This window comes from Schistocerca gregaria, chromosome 6 (genome assembly GCF_023897955.1).
Source record: "Schistocerca gregaria isolate iqSchGreg1 chromosome 6, iqSchGreg1.2, whole genome shotgun sequence".
Classification (NCBI taxonomy): domain Eukaryota; kingdom Metazoa; phylum Arthropoda; class Insecta; order Orthoptera; family Acrididae; genus Schistocerca; species Schistocerca gregaria.
The window spans coordinates 403,780,559-403,802,954 of NC_064925.1; positions in this window are offsets into that span (position 1 = coordinate 403,780,559).

Genomic DNA, 22,396 nt, shown 5'->3' on the forward strand with positions numbered 1-22,396 from the left:
CGGTCGGCAGCAGCGAAATAGCCGCACGTATGTCACGCCTATGCAGAACACTTTTGCAGCTGCCCAATAAGGGGTGCACTCTTCTAGGGATAGTGTCATTCACCAGTAGTAAAAACGTCCGCGGTCCAGGTTCGAACCCCGCCACTGTCTAAATTTTGAATAAAAAACATCAGCAAGGACGATTGAATACTTCCGACATACGAAGTCACTCTCATTCTGCCAATTGCCTTGTCAACAGATGTTCAGGGCACTCTCTAGCAACTGAAGTGGGAAACTGCCCCTAAAAGCGGAAAAGTTATTAGTGATCAATGGCATGTGGATGCAGAAGGCAACGGAAACTGCTGCATTAAACACACTATGTGTATCCACAGGTCATTTGGTCTGTAACTGAAAAGGTGTCATGATTATTACCAATTTGCAAAAGATTCCGGTCTACTCCCCTATTCAGATCTCCAGGAAGGAGAAAGTGGCCACGAGAAAAAGATCGAATACCTATAGAAAGGATAACGTTCTACGAGTCGAGGCCTGGGATGTCAGAAGTCTAAACGTGGTAAGGAAGCTACAAAATCTGAAAAGGGAAATGAAAAGGTTCAATCTAGCTAGAGTGGGCGTCGTTGAAGTGAAATGAAAAAGAAGACAAAGATGTCTCGTCAGACGAATATAGGGTAACATCAACAGCAGCAAAAAATGGTATAACGGGAGCAGAATTCGTTCTGAATAGGAAGGTAGAGTGTGGAACGTTAGACGTTTGAACGTTGTAGGGAAGCTAGAAAATCTTAAAACGGAAATACTAAGGCTTCGTCTAGATATAGTGGAGCTCATTGAAGAGAAATGGCAAGAAGTCAAGGATTTCTGGTCAGACAAGTATATGATTACATCAACAGCAAAGTAAAATGGTATATTGGGAGTAAGATTCGTTATCAATAGGAAGGTAGGTTAGCGAGTGAGTTACTGTGAATAGTTCAGTTATAGGTTTATTCTCATCAGAATCGACAGCAAACCAATACCGATAACAATAGTTCAGACATGCTGGCGTTGCAAGCTGAAATTGGAAATTTGTGGTAAGTTCCTGTGGGACCAAACTGCTGAGGTTATCGGTACTAGGCTTACACACTACTTAATCTACCTTACGCTAAGGACAATACACTCATCAATGCCCGAGGGAGGACTCGAATCTCTGACGGGGGGAGTCCCGCGAACGGTAGTAAGACGCTTAACACAGCAGGGTTATCCCGCGCGGCACAAGCTGAACATAAAGAGATAGAGAAATTATATGAGGATACTGAACGGGCAATTCAGTACGTAAAGTGGGAAGAAAATCTAATAGTAACGTGGAATTGGAATGTTTTACTAGGGGAGGGGGTAGAAGAAAGATTACTGGAGAATATGGGCTTGGTACTAGGAATGGAGAGGAAAAAGACTAATTGAGTTCTGCAGTAAAATTCAAAACATTAGTTCCGGATACTCTGTTCAGAATCAGAAGAGGAGACTAGGAGAGAAAAGACTAGAAGATATGGGAAGATTACAGTTAGAGTAAATCATGGTTAAGCCGAGGTTCCGAAACCAAATACTGGATTGCAAGGTTTACACAGAAGCAGATGTAGATGGAGATCGCAATTTAGTAATGATGACTAGGTTGAAGTTTAAGAGAGTATCCAAGAAGAAACAATGTATGGTAATAAGTGGGATATGGAAATACTAACAAATGAAGAGATATGGTCGAAATTCTTTCAGGATGAAGATACTGCGATAGTTCATAGCTTAGTAGGCAGTTGAAGAGGAATGAACATCTCTCAAAAGTGCACTCACCGAAGTTGGACAGAAAAACATAGGCACAACGAAGATAACTTCGAAAAACTCACGAGTAACAGAAGACACACGACAGTTGATCGATGAAAGAAAGAAGTACAAAAATGTTCAGAGAAATTCAGGAGTGCAGAGATACAAGTCACTTACGAATGAAGTAAGTCGGAAGTGCAGGGAAGCTAAGGCGAAATGGTTGAATGAAGAATGTGAAGAAATCGAAAAGAAATGACTTTCGGAAGGACTGACTCTGCATAGAGAAAATTCAAAACAACGTTCCGTGAAATAAAAAACAAGGATGGTAACATGAAGACTGTCGTGGGAGTTCCGTTGTTAAATACAGAGGAGGGATCGGATAGGTTGACAGAAGAACAAACAGGAGCCAGTGTAAAAGAAATATGGGATCTAGTATTAGATTTAGAATTTAAAAGAACCTTGGAAGACTTAACATTGAATAACGCAGAAGGCATAAAGAAATCCACAGAAATTTCTAAAATCATTGGTTGAAGTGGCAACAAACCGACTGTTCACGTTGATCTGTAGAATAGATGAGTATGGCAACATACCATCTGCCTTTCGGAAAAATGTCATCCACACACTTTCGAATAATGCAAGAGCTTAACATCTCCTGTACCCAAGTTTCTGACAAGAACAATATACAGAAGAATGGAAGAGAAAATCGAGGAAGTTCTAGATGACCATCACTGGCTTGAAAGCACCAGAGAGGCAGTTCTCACGTTGCAGTTGATAATGGAAACAAGACTACAGAAAAATCAAGACATGTTCATAGGATTTATCACCCTAGAAAAGCTTTCGACAGTATCAAATGGTGCACGATTTTCAAAATTGCTAGAAAAATAGGTGTAAGCCATAGGGAAAATATGGGTAATATACAACATGTACAAGAACCAAGAGGGAATAATAAGAATGGACAACCATGAACGAAGTGCACGGATTAAAAATGGTGAAGGATATGCATTTAGTCTTTCGTCCCTACTGTTCAATCTATACATCGAAAAAGCAATGACGAAAATAAAAGAAAGGTTCAAGAGTGGAATTAAAATTCAAGGTGAAAAGATATGAGTGATAAGATAAGCAGGTGTTATTGCTACTCTCAGTGAAAGTGAATCAGAATCACAGGATTAGCTGAATGGAATTAACAGTCAAACGAGTACAGAATATCGATTGGGAGTAAATCGAAGAAAGGAAAGAAAAGTAGCAGAAACGAAAACAACGAGGATCTTAACTTTAGGATTGGTGATCTTGAAGTACTTGAAGTTAAGGAATTCTGCTACGTAGGCAGCGAAATAACCGATGACCGTCAGAGCAAGAAGCATATAAGAAGTTCACTAGCACTGACAAAGAGGGTGTTCCTGGCCAAGACAAGTGTACTAGTATCAGACATAGTCGCTATATTGAGGGTAGAATTTCTGAGAATGTACGCTTGGAGAACAGCACTGCATCGTAGTGAATCATGGAATGTGGGAAAACCGGAAATGAAATGAGCCGAAGCATTTAAGATCTGGTGCTACAGAAGAATGTTGAAAATTATGTGACTGATAAGCTAAGGAATTAGGATATTCTCTGCAGAATCGGCGAGGAAAGGAATATACGGAAAATACTGACAAGAAGAAGGGACAGAATGGTAGGACAACTATTAAAACATCAGGAACTGCCTCCATGACACTTAAGAGAGCTGTAGAGGTTAAAAATTGTAGAGGGAGACAGAAACCAGAATATATCCTGCAAACAGTTGAGGATGTAGGTTGCAAGTGCTACTCTGAGATGAAGAGTCTGGCAAGGGAGAGGAATTGTAAGTAGGCTGTTTAGGTTTTTATGTTGGTAACGCCATGTAGCGCTCTATATGAAAATCACTGACTGTGCTTTGTGCAGTCTCTGGCTGGTTTGCATTGTTGGAATTTGCTATTGTAGTGTTGGGCAGCGTAGCGTTGCGCAGTTGGAGGTGAACCGCCAGCAGTGGTGGATGTGGGGAGAGAGATGGCGGAGTTTTGACAGCGGATGATCTAGACGTGTGTCCATCAGAGACAGTAAATTTGTAAGATTGGATGTCATGGACTGATATATATATATATATATATATATATATATATATATATAATGACTTTTGAACACTATTAAGGTAAATACATTGTTTTTTCTCTATCAAAATCTTTCATTTACTAACTATGCCTATCAGTAGTTAGTCCCTTCAGTAGTTACAATCTTTTACTTAGCTGGCAGTAGTGGCGCTCGCTGTATTGCAGTAGTTCGAGAAACGAAGATTTTTTTGTAAGGTAAGTGATCCATGAAAGGTATAGCTTATTGTTAGTCAGGGCCATTCTTTTGTAGAGATTTTTGAAAGTCAGATTGCGTTGCGCTAAAAATATTGTGTGTCAGTTTAGTGTTGATCAGAATAAGTAAAGAGCGAAATGTCTGAGTACGTTCAGTTCTGCTCAGCTGTTTGAAAGTCAAATAAAGTAAGGGGTTTACCAGCACAGTAATTCAATATTTTTTCTAAGGGGACGTTTCAGAATTAGTGGCGGGCATCATCGGACCAATCAGAAGACTGACTTGAAAGAAAAAGGAAACAGAAAAGTAGGACAAAGAGTTTACTGTGAACAGTTCAGTGATACGGTTGTTCTCAACATAATCGACTCAAAACCACCACCGACAGCGGTAGTTCAGGTATACATGCCGACGTCCCAAACAAAGGTGAAAAGATGGAGAAAGTATATGAGGATGTTGAATGAGTAGTTCAGTACATAAAGGGAGATGGAATGCGGTTGTGGGGAGTGGAGTAAAAGAAGAGATATGGGGGAGTATGAGCTTGGTCTTAGAAATAAGAGAAGAGGAACACTAACTGATTTCTGCAATAAATTTCAACAAGTAATAGCGAATGCTCCGTTCAAGAACCATAAGAATGGGAGGTGTACCTGAAAAAGACTTGGACATATGGGAAAATTTCAGTCAGATTACATCATGGTTAGGCAGAGATTCCGAAATCAGATATTAGAATGTAAGGTTTACCCAGAAGCAAATGTAGACTAAGATCACAATTTAGTAATGATGAAGACTACGCTGAATTTTAAGAATATAGTCAGGAAGAAACAAAATGCAAAGAATTTGTTTACGAAATACAAACGAATGAAGAGGTATCTCTGAGGATAAAGATGCTGCCATAAATAATAGCTCAGGAGGCATGACATTTGAAGAGGAATGGACACCTGAAAGATGGACAATCAGAGAATCTCGAAAGAAAAACATAGTTACAAGGAAGGAAACTGCTAAGTGATCATGGATAACAGAAGAAATACTTAAGATAATCGACGAAAGAAGGAAGTACAAAAATGTTCAGGAAAATTCAGTTATACAGAAATACGAGTCGAGGAATGAAATAAATAGGAAGTGCAGGGAAACTAAGATGAAACAGTTGCTTGAAAAGTGTGAAGAAGTCGCAAAAAAATGATTGTTGTGAGGACTGACACAGCACATAGGAAAGACAAAACAACGTTCGGTGAAATTAAAAGGAAGTGCGGTAAAATTAAAGGTGCAACGGGAATTCCGCTGTTAAATGCGGAGGAGAGAGTGGAAAGGTGGAAAGAGTACATTGAATGGCCTCTATTAGGAGGAAGACTTGTCTGGTGATGTGATAGAAGAATGAACAGGAGCCGACATAGAAGAGACAGGAGATCCAGTATTAGAGAAAGAATTTAAAAGAGCTTTGGAAAACTTAATACCAAATAAGGCAGAAGGGATAGATAGCATTCCATCAGGATTTCAAAAATCGTTGGTAGAAGTGGCAACAAAACGACTATTCACATTGGTGAGTAGAATGTATGAGATTGGCGATATACTATCACACTTTCGGATAAATATCATTCCACACAATTCTGAAGCTATCAATAGTCGACAATTGCAAGAATTATCGCACAATCAGCTTAACAGTTCGTGCAAGTTGCTGAAAAGAATAATATGAAGAAGAATGTAACAGAAAATCGAGGACGTTAGATGACGATTACTTTGGCTTTAGGAAATGATAAGGTAACGGAGGTGCACCATTGGTCTAGGTATGGTGCCTTTGATTAGTAGTCAAACATCTATGGATCCCCGGCCCTAAGCCCGCCATCGCTTAAATTTTGATTAATAACCAACGTTGGTGGCCGAGGACTTCCGGCATAAGAAGTAAACCTCATTCTACCAACGGTCTTGTCAAAGCGGGCGGAAGAGCGTTCAGAGATTCAAGGTACTCTCCTGTCGTTGGGGTGACTAACTGCTCCTAAAGGTGGAAGAATGAGCAATGATCAAAGGCATGAGGACGCAGAAACCAATGGAAACCACTGCATTAAAGAAAGATACATAAGGTGTATCCACAGGACACATGGCATGTAATTGGAAAAGTGTCATGATGACTTCTACATGGCAAAATTATCCGGACTAGATCCCCATTCGGATAACGTTCTACGAGTCGGGGTGTGGAATGTCAGAAGCTCGAAAGTGGTACGGAAATTATAAAATCTGGAAAGGGAAATGCAAACGTTCAATCTAGTTACAGTAGAGGTCAGTGAAGTGAAATCGAAAGAAGACAAGGATTTCTGGTAAGATGAGCAGCAGAAAATGGTTTAGTGGGAGTAGGATTCGTTATAAATAGGAAGGTGGGGAAGAATATGTTACTGTGAACATTTCAGTGACAATATCATTCTTATCATAATCGACAGAATACCACCAACGACAACGAAAGTTCAGGTATACACGACGATGTCGCAAGCTTAAGACGAAGACATCGACGATATTGAAAGGGTAATACAGTACGTAAATGGAGATGAAAATCTAATACTCATGGGGAATTGGAATGCTGTTGGTGGCGGAAGGGGTAGAAGAAAAAGCTAAAGGAGAATATGGGCTTGGGACAAGGAATGAGAGAGGAGAAGGACTAATGGAGTTCTGTAATAAATTTCAGCTAGTAATAGTGAACACTTTGTTCGAGAATCGTAATAGAAGGAGGAATAGTTGGAAGGTCAGACAGAGAATCCGAAATCAGATACTAGATTGTAAGGCGTACCCAGGATCAGATGTAGACTCAGATCACAATGTAGTAGTGATGAAGAATAGGCTGAAGTTTAAGAGATTAATCAGGAAGAATCAATAGCAAAGAAGTGGGATACGAAGTACTAACGAACGACGAGGACTGCTTGAAATTCTCTAGAGGTATAGATACAGAAATAAGGAATACCTCAGTAGACAGTGCATTTGCAGAGGTATGGACATCTCTAAAAAGGGCAATCACAAAAGTTGGAAAGAAAACATAGGTACAAAGAAGGTAAGTGCAAAGAAACCATGGGTAACAGAAGAAATACTTCGGTTGATCGATGAAAGAAAGACGTACAAAATTCTTCTGAAACATTCAGGTATACAGTAAGACAAGTCGCTGAGGAAATAAATAAATAGAAAGTGCAAGAAGCTAAGACGAAATGGCTGCAGGAAAAATGTGAAGAAATCGAAAAAGAAATGATTGTCGGTAGGAGTGACTCAGCATACAGGAAAGTCAAAACAACCTTCTGTGACATTAAACGCAAGGGCGATAACATTAAGTGTGCAACGAGAATTCCACTGTTAAATGCAGAAGAGAGAGCGGATTGATGGAAGGAGTACACTGAAGGCATATATGAATGGCAAGATTTGTCTGATGTAATAGAAGAAGAAAAAGGAATCGATTTAGCAGAGATAGGGGATCCAGTATTATAATCAGAATGTAAGAGAGCTTTGGAGGTCTTAATATCAAATAAGGCAGAAGAGATACATAATACTGCAACAGAATTTCTACAGTCATTGGTGGATGTGGCAGCAAAACGACTATTCACGTTAGTGTGTAGAATGTATGAGTCTGGTGATATACCATCTGACTTTCAGAAAAACATCATCCACACAGAATGAGATTTTCACACTGCAGCGGAGTGTGCGCTGATATGAAACTTCCTGGCAGATTAAAACTGTGTGCCCGACCGAGATTCGAACTCGGGACCTTTGCCCTTCGCGGGCAAATGCTCTACCATCTTTTTTTTTTCTTTTCTTTTTTTTTTAATCTCATTTTGTTCGTTGCATCTGCACGGAGCGGACGTCGTAAGACAATCATTTTTAAGTTCGTTATTGATCGTTCAACTCAGTTTTTTTTATTACAGAGGGCACGTAACCCTCTGACCGAACACGCTGAGCTACCGTGCCGGCGACCCATCTGAGCTACAGAAGCACGACTCACGCCCGGCCCTCACAGCTTTATTCTGCCAGTATCTCGTCTCCTACCTTCCAAACGTTACAGAAGTTCTTATGCGAAACTTAAAGAACTAGCACTCCTGAAAGAAAGGATACTGCGGAGACATGGCTTAGCCTTTCTTTCAGGAGTGCTAGTTCTGAAAGTTTCGCATGAGAACTTCTGTAACGTTTGGAAGGTAGGAGACGAGATACTGGCAGAAGTAAAGCTGTGATGAGCGGGCGTGAGTCGTGATTCGGTAGCTCAGATGGTAGAGCACATGCCCGCGAAAGGCAAAGGTCCCGAGTTCGAGTCTCGGTCGGGCACACAGTTTAAATCTGCCAGGAAGTTTCATCATCCACACAGTTTCGAAAACCACAAGGATTCAGGAACCTTTCGTGCAAAGCTGCTCAAGGGTGTTTTTACTGTACGGCAACGCCCAGCTCACTCAGCACAGGACACATTGGTTATCAGTTTTTTCCTCACACCCATCCCTCCCCTCTGTATTCTCCTAAAGTGGCACGCAGTAGCTGCATCCACTACCCTTGAAGAAACCGTCAGATAATTCCAGAATGACGGCGATGTTATTTTCAAGGGAGAATCAAAATGCAAGTTCTCCTAAACGAAGCTCTCCGTGTCATTCATCGCTGGCACATTCATAATGAATAGCATAATGAAAGCCTAATAGCAGCCGGCCTCGGTGGCCAAGCGGTTCTAGGCGCTTCAGTCCGGAACCGCGAGACTGCTATGGTCGCAGGTTCGAATCCTGCCTCGGACATGGATGTGTGTGATGTCCTTAGGTTAGTTAGGTTTAAATAGTTCTAAGTTCTGGGGGACAGATGTTAAGTCCCATAGTGCTCTGAGCCTAATATCAAGTTGACCCATCTTTGGAACACAATGCAGTAACGTCTTCGTTCTACAGATTTGGCAGATCCTTAGAAGTTTTCTTGAGGTATGTGGCCCAGTCTACGCCGAGGACAAATAATTCCAATAAATTAGGGGCCGGTAGTGTGAGGGAGCGGAGCTGGCACCAGACAGAGTCGTACATGTATAGCATTTGATTAGGCGAATCTGATCGCCAAGACATAAACGTGAGTCCACTGTCTTACTCCTGTCTTGGGGCACGATTCTGACCTTGATATGACGACAGTTACCCTGCTGAAAGATGTCACCGCCGTCGGGGAACACACCAAGCATTAAGGGTTCCACGTTATCCACAATAATATCCACACAGCCCGCAAGTGTCATGGTGGCTTCTGTTAGAGTCACAGGTTTCCATGGTAGCCGTTGCATTGGTCCACTAAAGCATAATACCGTCATGTTTCGAGCAGCCGTTTACCTGGATAACAGCGTTTCTGGTCACGACCGCTGAATTGTGTAACAAGGAACGTCATTCATCCGACGTTTCCATTGATCCAAGGTCCAATCTCGGCAATCCCGTGGCCACTGCAGTCGTAAACGATGATGTCGTTGAATCAACACGGGAACACGTGGGGATCGTCTGGTGCGAATCTCCAAGTTTAATAGTAAATCCCGTTAAAGAGAAAGCTGTAAAAGAGATTGTTAGTATTTCTGAAATACGAGGAACAGGCGCTATTGTGCATCCGCACAGAGGATATGATTGCAATCAACATTACACGCACACTTATATATATTGAAGAAACTGGTACACCTGCCTAATATCGTGTAGAGCCCTCACGAGCACACAGAAGCGCGCAACATCAACGTGGTATGGACTCGACTAATGTCTGAAGTAGTGCTGGAAGGTACTGACACCATTTATCCTTCAGGGCTGTCCATAAATCCGTAAGAGTAGCACGTTGCAAGGCATCCCTGATATGCTCAATAATGTTCATGTCTGCGGAGTTTCGTGGCTAGCGGAAGTGTTTAAACTCAGAAGAGGGTTTCTGGAGCCACTCTGTAGAAATTCCCGACGTGTGCGGTGTCGCAGTATCTTGCTGGAATTGCTCACATCCGTCGGAATGTGCAGTGGACATAAATGTATGCAGATGATCAGACAGGATGTTTACATACGTGTCACCTGTCAGAGTAGTCTCTAGATATATCAGGGGTCCCATATCACTCCTACTGCACACACCCACATCAGCCCGAACAGTCCTCTGCTGACTTGCAGGGTCAATGGATTCATGAGGTTGCCTCCATATCCGTACACGTGCATTAGCTCGATACAATCTGAAATGAGTTGCGGACCAGGCAACATATTTGCAGTCATCAACAATCCAATGTCGGTCTTGATGGGCCCAGGCGAGGTGTAAAGCTTTGTGTCGAGCAGTCATCAAATGTACAGAGAAGGGCCTTCGGCTCCAAAAGCCCTTATCGTTGATGTTTTGTTGAGTGGTTTGCACGCTGACACTTGTTGATGGCCCAGAATTGAAACCTGCAGCAATATGCGGAAGGGTTGCACTTCTGTCATGCTGAACGGTTCTCTTCATTCGTCGTTGGTCCCGTTCTTGCAGGATCTTTTTCCTGGCCTGCAATTATTTCACCATGCTGAAAGTTCGTAAGTTGTAACAATGGATAATACATTTTTTCTCTCTGCTGTTGTAGTGTTGTCGGAATACAGATCGCTATTCCTCTCAAATTGTGGTGGATTATTTATGACGAATTTGACGAATCTCATTAAGAAACACGTGTGTTCTGATAGTGCAAATAAAATGCCTAACTCTTTGCCTTGAAGAGCTGCCTACATTACCCAGGTGAACACGACACACACACACACACACACACACACACACACACACACACACACACACACACACACATACCAAAGAAGATCGGTTACTGCTGCTACAATGACAGGCTATCATGATTTAAGTGAGTTTGAATGTAGTATTACAGTCGGTGCACGAGCAATGGGACACAGCATCTTCGAAGTTGCGATGAAGTGAGGATTTTCCCGTTCGACCATATCACGAGTGTACCGTGAATATCAGCAGTCCGGTAAAACGACTTATCTCCGACATCGCTGCGGCCGGAAAAAGATCCTGCAAGAACGGGACCAACGACGCCTGAAAAGAACCGTTCAGCTTGACAGAAGTCCACCCCTTCCACAAATTGCTGCAGATTTCAATTCTGGGCCATCAACAAGTGTCAAAGTGCAAACCGTTATATATAATTTATGTTTTATTATTTTTATTTTCATTGTTATTTATTTATTTTTATTTATATATTTATTTTTATATGTATATAAGGGACGCAGGAAACGATGCGAACAAAGTGACGTAAATGAACAGGGACGCTTTATGAGATAAGAGTTTGGGTCGGATGAAAGCATGCTCAGGTAGCCGAATGGTTAAGGTAACCGCTCGTTTAAAGCGGGAAATCCGGATTTCCAGTACCGATCAGTCAAAAATTTTCAACATTCACCACTGAATTATTTCAACATCCAATTGCGGATGTTGACGGCACCTACCACGAAACAGGAAATGTTATTCTAACTGCTCGCTTTCTTCTTCAGACAGTAATTTGTTCCTAATTGTTGTGTTACCCTAGAGAATTGGAGAGCATTGTAATATGTAAGAAAGGTTTCTTATATTCTGAAGGGCGCCACCTTCCTGTTGTTTCCTTAAGGCAGCGGGAGGAGTAGACTTCCAGTTATCTGTATGCACTGTAACTATTCATTTATACGTTTTCGACGTGGTTTTAGCATTTACGGAAACACTATTTTTGATTATGTTACTTAAGCTTGAAACGATATGTTCCGTGTTTTTGACATGTGCTTAAAAAACTTGGTAACACCTGTTTTGTTCATGAGTGTATATTTGGTTTTCTGCCCTGTAGGATGATTTGACAATGGGATCCGGCCCGAAGCTAGTCAGGAGACAATCTGAGTAGCCGTCTTAGATTGTTTTCAGATGATGACGTCATTTACCGTCTTGTAAAGTCATCAGATGATGAAAACGACTTGCAAAATGATTTAGATAAGACATCTATATGGTGCAAAAAGTGGCAATTGACACTGCATAAGAAAAAGTGTGTTCACATTATTACTAAAAGAAGTCAGCTAAATTCAACTAAATACTTTAGGGATTACAATTACAAATAACCTAAATTTGTGGGTAGAGCGAACCGAAGACTGCGATTCATTAGCAGAACACTTAGAAAGTGCAACAGGTCTACTAAAGAGACTGCTTACACCACGCTTGTCAGCCCTATTCTGGAGTATTGTTGTGCGGTGTGGGATCCGCATCAGGTGGGACTGACGGATGACATCGAAAATGTACAAAGGGCAGCTCGTTTTGTATTATCGCGAAATAGGGGAGATAGTGTCACAGACATGATGCGTGAATTGGAGTGGCAATCATTAAAACAAAGGCGTTTCTCGTTGCGACGGGATCTTCTCATGAAATATCAATCACCAGTTTTCTCCTCCGACTGCGAAAACATTCTGTTGGCACCCACCTACATATGGAGAAATGATCATCACGATAAAATAAGAGAAATCAGGGCTCTCAGAGAAAACTTTAAGTGCTCGTTTTTCTCTCGTGCCGTTCGAGAGTGGAACGGTGGAGAGACAGCTTGAAGATGGTTCTTTGAACCCTCTGCCAGCACTTTATAGTGAATAGCAAAGTAATCACGTAGATGTAGAATCACATAGATGTAGATCGAGTGAGGAAAGAAAGTGAAATTTGCAACTTTGGCTGTTTTTTCGTTATATTGATTATCAAAACTGTCAGTGGCTCAGGAGGGCCGAACCGCACAATAACCCTAAAAGAAAAGAGTCGTTCGGCGTGAGGCGGTGGAGGGGTGAAGTTGACTGCGGAAGTCGTCGTGGGGTTGTGGACCACTGCGCCTGTGGTGGGGATGGAGCCTCTCCGTCGTTTCTAGGTCCCCGGTTAACATACAATACAAAGCGCAGGTACCATTATTTTCAAATTGGTCAAGTTTTGTTTTATTACCAGGGCCAATTTCAAATGAATAGTGTTGCATCAGGTTCAGTCTCTGTGTTACGTAAATTCATGCAATTTTCGTTTGTTTTAAAGCTGTTGACAGTTTACATTGTCGCAGTCAGAGCAAAGCGCATAAGCGACGAGATAAAATGCACGTTCACATCTACATCTACATCTACATACATACTCCGCAATCCACCATACGGTGCGTGGCAGAGGGTACCTCGTACCACAACTAGCATCTTCTCTCCCTATTCCACTCCCAAACAGAACGAGGGAAAAATGACTGCCTATATGCCTCTGTACAAGCCCTAATCTCTCTTATCTTATCTTTGTGGTCTTTCCGCAAAATGTAAGTTGGCAGCAGTAAAATTGTTCTGCAGTCAGTTTTAAATGCTGGTTCTCTAAATTTGCTCAGTAACGATTCACGAAAAGAACGCCTCCTTTCTTCTAGACACTCCCACACGAGTTCGTGAAGCATTTCCGTAACACTCGCATGATGGTCAAACCTACCAGTAACAAACAGAGCAGCCCGCCTCTGAATTGCTTCTATGTCCTCCCTCAATCCCACCTGATAGGGATCCCAAACGCTCGAGCAGTACTCAAGAATGGGTCGTATTAGTGTTTTATAAGCTGTCTCCTTTACAGATGAGCCACATCTTCCCAAAATTCTACCAATGAACGGAAGACGACTATCCGCTTTCCCCACAACTGCCATTACATGCTTGTCCCACTTCATATCGCTCCGCAATGTTAGGCCCAAATATTTAATCGACGTGACTGTGTCAAGCGCTACACTACTAATGGAGTATTGAAACATTACGGGATTCTTTTTCCTATTCATCCGCTTTAATTTACATTTATCTATATTTAGAGTTAGCTGCCATTCTTTACACCAATCACAAATCTTGTCCAAGTCATCTTGTATCTTCCTACAGTCACTCAACGATGACACCTTCCCGTACACCACAGCATCATCAGCAAACAGCCGCACATTGCTATCCACCCTATCCAAAAGATCATTTACGTAGATAGAAAACAACAGCGTACCTACCACACTTCCCTGGGGCACTCCAGATGATACCCTCACCTCCGATGAACACTCATCATCGAGGACAACATACTGGGTTCTATTACTTAAGAAGTAATGTCATTCCCATTCTAACAATCTGGTTTCAGACTACTGTCAGTTACGTAATTTCAGTCGTATTGCAAACGTACATATTTCAATCGAGAGGGACTGTTATCAAGTTTATTTTCGAGTTTATGATCAAAATTTTACGCCTACCCCTCGCTGGGTCCAAGACCGGAATTGTCCATGCAAGCCGTACAGAAATCATTACTCCACACGTGTCTCGAGATCTAATGAAAATCGCTTTTCACTGACTACTGAAGAAGAGTATGGGAGTTACCGGTTCTGAAGCCTGCGCCTCGCCCCCCCCCCTCCCCCTTCCAGAGTACTGGATTAGAGCGGCTGCGGCCACGTTTGTGGTCCTTCCGGCAACAGGCTAGAGGCTGGAGACTGCTCGTTATTTACGAGCCAGCTCGCCACAGCGCTGGCGGTGTCATCTGCAGCGGGCCCACCGCCGCCTGCCACCCACGCTCTGCTCAGAAGCCCGCTGAGATACGGCATCGGCGCACGCGAGGGACTGCAAACCCTGACCCTGCTGCCCGCTAAAAGTAAGGGATATATTACTGTACCGGCATGGTCCCGCCTGCAAAGGACGCAATCCGGAGCGACGGCGAGGAGTACAGACCCAGCACTTTAATTTCTACTCCACGATAGAAGAAGTACACACTGTAAATGATAATGGAGTAGCGGGTCTATCCTAGTTTAGGTGACTTTGTCCCAGAAACTCTGGAACTTGAATCACACAACAGTGTAAGTGATGACGAGAAAGGACCAACCATCATAATGGAAAAAGTAAAGTCTGCCATAGATGGAATGAAAAATGACAAAGCGGTAGGCACAGATACGACACCGGGAGAAATATGGAATAAAAGAAATATTGAGATTATGCAATAAAATATATGACAGTGGTGAATGGCCTGAGGACTTTCTGACAACAGTAATGATTCCATTACCGAAAAAACAAGGAACCAAGAAATGCAGCGGCCACAAGACAATCAGCCTCATTTCACATGCATCCAAAGTGATGTTAAGAATAATTAATAAAAGACTTGAAAAAGTAATAGAGGAGAATCTTGGCGAGGAGCAGTTTGGCTTTAGACGGAATACGGGCACCAGAGATACAATAGGGCTCCTACGAATCTTGGGAGAAAGGTTTATTGAAAACGGAAGAGACCTATATATGTGCTTCATTGATCTAGAAAAGGCTTTTGACAATGTGGTTTGGGACAAGCTGCCGACTATCATGAGGGAAAAGAGAGTGGACGGGAAAACCAAAAGACTTGTAAACTCATTATATCGTAATCAAAAAGTTTCAATTAAAGTAAGAGGAGAAAGTACAAACTGGATCGGACTAGGAAAAGGAGTACGACAAGGGTGCTGTCTACCACCTATTCCTTTCAACCTCTACTTGGAAAATTTGATTAACCAATGCTCATTAGATGACAAAGGCGTAGAAATTGGAGGAAGAGGAGTAGAGTGTTTGAGGTTTGCTGATGACGTGGTCCTTCTAGCCACAGAGGAAAAAGAATTGCAGGATTTGGTGGACAACATCGATACTAACGGAAAAAATATGGAATGAAAATTAATACAAAGAAAACAAAAGTATTGGCACTAGGAGGAAATAAGGAAATAAAAATTATGCTGAATGGAGAAATACTAGAACAGGTGGAAAATTTATGTATCTTGGAAGCAGGATAGGCACCGACTGGAAGTGCACCACAGAAATTGAAATAAGGATAGCAATGGCAAAAGAGGCGTTTTATAAGAAAAGGTGAATTTTCTGCAGCGGTCTGGACAGAGAACTCAGAAAGAGGCTCATAAAATGTCTTGTATGGAGTGTTCTTCTATATGACGCTGAAACATGGGCTATGAGGAAGAAAGACAGGGAAAGGCTGGAGGCTTTTGAGATCTAGACATGACGGAAGATGGAAAAAATAAGTTGGATGGACAGAGTGAAAAATGAAGTACTGAGGAGAGTGGGAGAGAAAAGACAGTTACTAGATGTAATAAAGAGAAGAAAAAGAAATTGGAGTGGGCATCTATTAAGAAGGAATGACGGACTGATAAAGTTTTAGAAGGTTATGTAGAAGGGAAAAGGAAGCGATGAAGGAAGAGATTCCAGATACTGGATGCCATGATGGACGGTGCAACATACAGCAACCTTAAGAAGGAAGCAATGGAGCCCCGAAAATGGAGAGACAAAGGACCTGCTAATATAGCAGATAACTGTTGATGAGGATGTCATTCTGAGGCGTAGCAATACACTAAGTTGACAAAAGTCATGGGATAACGGTATGCACATATCAAATGGTGGTAGTATCGCGTATACAAGGCATACAAGGATAGTGCATTGGCGGAGTTGTCATTTGTACTCAAGTGATTCACGTGAAAAGGTTTCCGACGTGATTATGGCCTCACGACGGTATTTAACAGACTTTAAACGTGGACAGTAGTTGGAGCTAGACGCATGGGACATTACATTTCGGAAATCATTACCGAACTCAATATTCTGAGATCCACAGTGTCAAGAGTGGGCCGTGAATACCAGATTTCAGGCATTACCTCTCACCACGGGGAACGCAGTGGCCTAGTGCCTTCACTTAACGACCGAGAGCAGCGGTGTTTCCGTCTTTCTCGGTGCTAACAGACAAACATCACTGCTTCAAATAAGCGCGGAACTCCATGTGGTTCATACGACGAACGTATCCGTTAGGGCAGTGCACCAAAATTTGGTGTTAATGGGCTATGGTAGCAAGTGACTGACGTGGATGCCTTTGCTAGCAAACACACCGCCCGGTCAGATGAGTCCCAATTTCAGTTGCTAGCAGCTGATTGTATGGTTCGAGTGTGTCGCCGACCCCATGAAGCCAGGGATCCAAGTTGTCAACAAGGCTCTGTGTAAACTGATGGTGGCTCCATAATGGCGTGGGATGTGTTTACATGGAATGGACTGGGTTCTCTGGACCAAGTGAAGCGATCATTGACTGGAGATGGTTATGTTCGTCAACATGGAGACGCCGCCATTTATGGACTTCATGTTATGGACGACAAAGCGCCATGTCACCAGGCCACAATTGTTCGCGATTGTCTTGAAGAACATTCTGGACAGTTAGAGTGAAAGATTTTGGTGTCTCTGTGGGACATCATAGAGAGATCAGTTAGTGACAAAATCTCGCAATTTAGGACGACTGTAGAGTCAGTATGGCTCAATATTTCTGCAGGGGACTTCCAACTTGTTGATCCCATACTGGGCAAAAGGAAGTTTAACCCGATATTAGGAGGTGTCCATGCCTTTTGTCCCTCCATTGTATTCTTCGCCGGTAGAGAATCGACTGAAGCTTTCTTGGCACATGCAATAACTCGTGGTCCTGGAGAATTCTTTCGCACCCTGAGAGTAGACGTTAAGCAAGAATCGATCGGCTCGTCAAGATCTTATTAAAAACGTTTCTTGTAACCCAGATGTTATGAAATGTATAGCAAAGTGCAGTAAGAATGTCAATTTCATATCTGTGCGCACAGTAAATCTTTTTTTTCCCCTAGGCATTCAGTCCGTATATGCATTTCCTATTCCGGACGGAGAGCGGGTCAACAGCTAGTCAGTAAATCAGAATGGATGGTAAAACTTTCAGCATATGTTTAAATATCTTTACTCGTATGCGACCGGTTTCGATGACGACCTTGACCTTCATCAGATCCCTCTAATGACAAAAATTTAACCCATAACCAACTTTCTATACTGCCTTAGCGGGGATGAAAATCAATTTAGGAGTCCGCAGACCTATTGACAGAAATTGGACCTCTAAGCAACTTTCTGTATTGACGTAACAGGGGATAATAATCAATCTCGGAGTCCACAGATCTGCTCCTGCATGAAGTGCCAACTACACGCATAAAAAACTACTGGGAACTTATATTTCATGCATGAGCAGTTCTACGGAATCTGAGTTTGATTTTTATTCCCTGTCAAGGCAGTATGGAACACTAATTATAGGTCCAATGTTTGTCAATAGAGGGGCCTGTTGACGGTGCAATGTGTCACCAAAATCTGTCACGTTTGAATACAGAGATTTAAAAACATGGTTGCAGTTGCTACCATTAGTCCTTAAATGCTTTCAGTCGTGTGTCCACGTGGATCGGGATATCCATGTATTCTGCTGGCATCCATTTTCATACTGGAACTAGATGTTAAACACCCTATCATTCCGTATCATGTCAGTTCGACTCTTTGATGCGAATTATTTTATGTATTCTGTAACGTGATACATTTGATAGATCGAATTTCAACGTTGATCAATAACCTTCAGTGTACAACTTACTCTGTAAAACGAGTGATTTTTCTCTAATAGAACAAGTTATTAGCAAATCTGGTAACCATATGACTGTTTCCGCAACTTCCTTTGTTGCTCCTGCACCCGCCTGACTGTGTAAGATTGCAGACTGCAACAGCTCATACTATCATACCAAGCCCTATTTATCTATGCCACCATTCACAAACATTTTGAACTTTTCCCAACACTATTAGTATTATTATATATTACGTGACTTTTAGTGTTTTCAGGTAAAGAATCGTATAGGAGACCGATGGTAAATGCAGCAGTGCAACCAGCAATTACTACAGATCGGCTCTCACCAAATGTTCATATGAAAGTTCGTTTTGTATTCGGAGATTAGTGGATGTACTTGTTCCGTGTTGTTACACATTATATAAACAGTAGAAACATGTGTATGGCACAGACGATTTTCTATAAAGGGGCGCTCCATTACACTAAGAGTTAGCTATCTATGCTATTCTTTTTTCGCATTTTCGTTAAGTGAGCAACCATAATCACTCACACTTATTTTCTTTTGACATTCAAGATTCTTTTTTGCGATTCCCAAGGTTAACTATCGTCACCACATAAATAATAGTCACCTGTATCTTTACCTAGTCTTTCCGGAAAAACGACTGTAAACGATTACAATTGCTCAGAATTTGCTTACATAGTTAAGATATAGGAGAGGGCGGTTATCTTTCAGTCGGACACCTATTTCTTTACGAAAATGGAAACTGTTCGACGTAAATTATTTCACAATATTTACTTTCAAGTCACTGTAAGACTACGTAATCAGGTCAATAAATTTCGACGGTTTTTACAAAAACGCGGCAAAATATACAGGCCAAATTCGTAAACAAGTTACACGAAAAATGAGAGAGGTGGAAAAACCTGCCTCTTTGACATATAACATTCACTATCAGGAAGCGAAAATAAGAAAATATTAATTACTTATTACGTAAAGAATGTAAGCTAATTTGCGACATAAGCTCCGATTACCCGTCGTATTGCCTAGGAACAACTGAGAGAGCAAATACATTCATACACGACTTCAGGAAGCTGTTGTATGATGGATTGCAGAAACGAAAGACATGTTTACGTCACCTTATAGCTGCCACAGTCAAAATACCAACGTTGTCCGAACCTCCCTCCATTGACAAATAACTTTGTGTTCTACGCGCAAACTTCTAACGACTGGAGCCAGATTTCGTTCGTATTTCATAAATTTCTGTACGAGAATACGTAAATTTCGCTATTAAGATTACTGAAACCCACAAATGTACTAGTAAATACCCAAAAAATGCAAATAAACACATTTATTGACAAATAAGAGAAAAAATGGCACGCGTTTAGCTGTTAACAACACCAAAAAGTGTGACTTTTGTTCATCTTATCCCAGCAGAACTTCAAATAGCAAAACATATCGCTGTAGATACAAAATGAAAAATTATTTTTGATTAATATATTTTGAAAAATATGAGAATCATTGGAACTGGAATTTCTAGATATGTTAAACTTGAGAACTGCAACCAACAATAAGGCCGCGAATGTTCAACTGAGTTGCTATTGATACACTTTTATTACAAAATAATGGTTTTTAATACAGAAATACAATAAAAAAATAAAATGAAACTGTGCGTAAACTATAAGTGAGATCTTTCTGACATTTCAAAATGTACCTGTTGAACGATATCATCTAACGCTGTCTTTGGTTGATGGTGGTGGCGTCAATACAGTATTCCCCCTCATATCCAGGTAAAAAGATTACATTTCTCGTTTCCTGAGTAAATTATGTTTGTGGACTGCAGTGCTTCTGTATCTGCTTGTACTGGAAACATGTTGCCTGGAAGCAAGTTCGTACTTGATAAATACAACACTACTACCCAGTGTGCGATTTGTGCTTTTACCAGTGGGGGGGGGGGGGGGGGGGATGTCTTACGGGGTTAGCACAATTATATATGTTACTAGCTTTGACCGTGGCGTTACCCATGGTTAAACAGTTATTTATAAATAGATGTTATGCCGAAACTCACTATTCACGCGTATGCACTATCAGAAAAGCCATCCCTTGTTATATCTTTAAAAGTACATTATAGGTGAAGCTTATTTACAAAATCATCTACATACAGGTATACGACGGGAATTCTAAAAGTAAAGGCACATTTGTGAAAAGCTGTACTTATTCTGATGATAGAAAACTGAAACATGTGTTCTTTTTCTACGTAACCTCTCTGGACTTCAATGCAGTTTCCCCGACGGTTTACGAGTTTTTTTATTTCATCAGAAAATACGTTTATAGGTTGCATCTGTAACCAATTATGCACTGTAGCAATGACGTCTTCATCACTTTCAAATCTTCTTCCCTGTAGTGCTTCCGTTAAGAGTCCAAAAATATGAAAATCGCTTGGAGCCGGGTCTGGACTGTATGGTGGATGTTCCAGCACCTCGAATCTCAACTCCTTTATTGCGTCGGCTGTCCGTTTGGCAGAATGGGGGCGAGTGTTAGCTTGCTGCAGGATGACACCTCTTCACAGTTTTCCACGACGTTTCGATCTGATTGCAGGTTTTAGTTTCGTACGCAACACATCACATCCACCATACAATACAGACCTGGCTTGGAAAGCCTCGTTTACGCTGGGGCGACGTCTTGCAACATTGTGGCATGCTACTGAAATGTGGCGTCGTCTTGTCAAAAATGGCTCTGAGCACTATGGGACTTAACATCTATGGTCATCAGTCCCCTAGAACTTAGAACTACTTAAACCTAACTAACCTAAGGACAACACACAACACCTAGCCATCACGAGGCAGAGAAAATCCCTGACCCCGCCGGAAATCGAACTCGGGAACCCGGGCGCGGGAAGCGAGAACGCTACCGCACGACCACGAGATGCGGGCGCGTCGTCTTGTCATTTAGTTCTAAATGTTTTGAAATGCTTACCTACTACATAACACTTTTTCAAAATTAATAAGCGAACATATTAATAGTATTAATAGTAAGACTGTATTAAAAACTTTCAGTGTTCGGCTCTACAAATTTAAATTATATGTAAAGTTTTACTCCAGTGCATGGGATACATAAACTAAAACCAGAGGAGGGGATGGTCTGATGCAGAGGGGGGGAAATCCCCCCCCATCCCCCCCTCTCCCCCGCAAATCGCACACTGCTTCTACCACATGAAACTGGTATTTTAGTCACTCTCTTACTTGTGGACAGTCATATTAATCTGAAAAACATGATACGAAAGTCACCATTTTCTTCATGTCACACCAGTGAGCTAATTCTAGCAACATCAAACACATCTCTCTTTCTCCCCCTCCCCCCCTCTCACCGCCGCCAAACACACTCACTCTGTCACATGGGCTACAGTCCGACGGCAGGATACCGAAATTCTACAGCGCTCTCTCCCTCGCTTGTCACTTTTACGTACATGCTACATTTACTGTAAGTATTATAAATATTTGCACGAAAAGGACACGTCGAGCACAAGAGAATAATTATGTTAATGACAATGAATGGAAATAGTAGCATTACTACTCAGGAAAACGTAAAGCGACGAAGGTGTATACACCGATTAGCCGAAACATTATGACTATCTCCTTAGTAGCCGGTGGGTCCACCTCTGAAACGCGGTACAGCAGCTGTTATACGTGGCATGTACCCGACAAGTCCTTAGCAGGTTTCGTGATGTATGTAGCACTACGGTAGATGTCTGTGGTCAGGTCACGTAATTCCCGTAGATTACTGGCCGCTGGATTATGGACACAGTGCTCGCGACCAGTAGCGTGCCGGATGTGTTCCATCAGGTACAGATCAAGAAAATTTGGTGCCCAAGATATAAAGCTGAGTTCAATTTCACGCTCCTCAAACCACCGTAACCTGATTCTGGTCTTAAGACACGAGCAGTTAGCTTCTTGGAAAGTACCGTAGCTGGTCCAGACTGAATACCAATTAGGTTCCTTTCCGAGTATGCTGATACATTAGCTTCATACT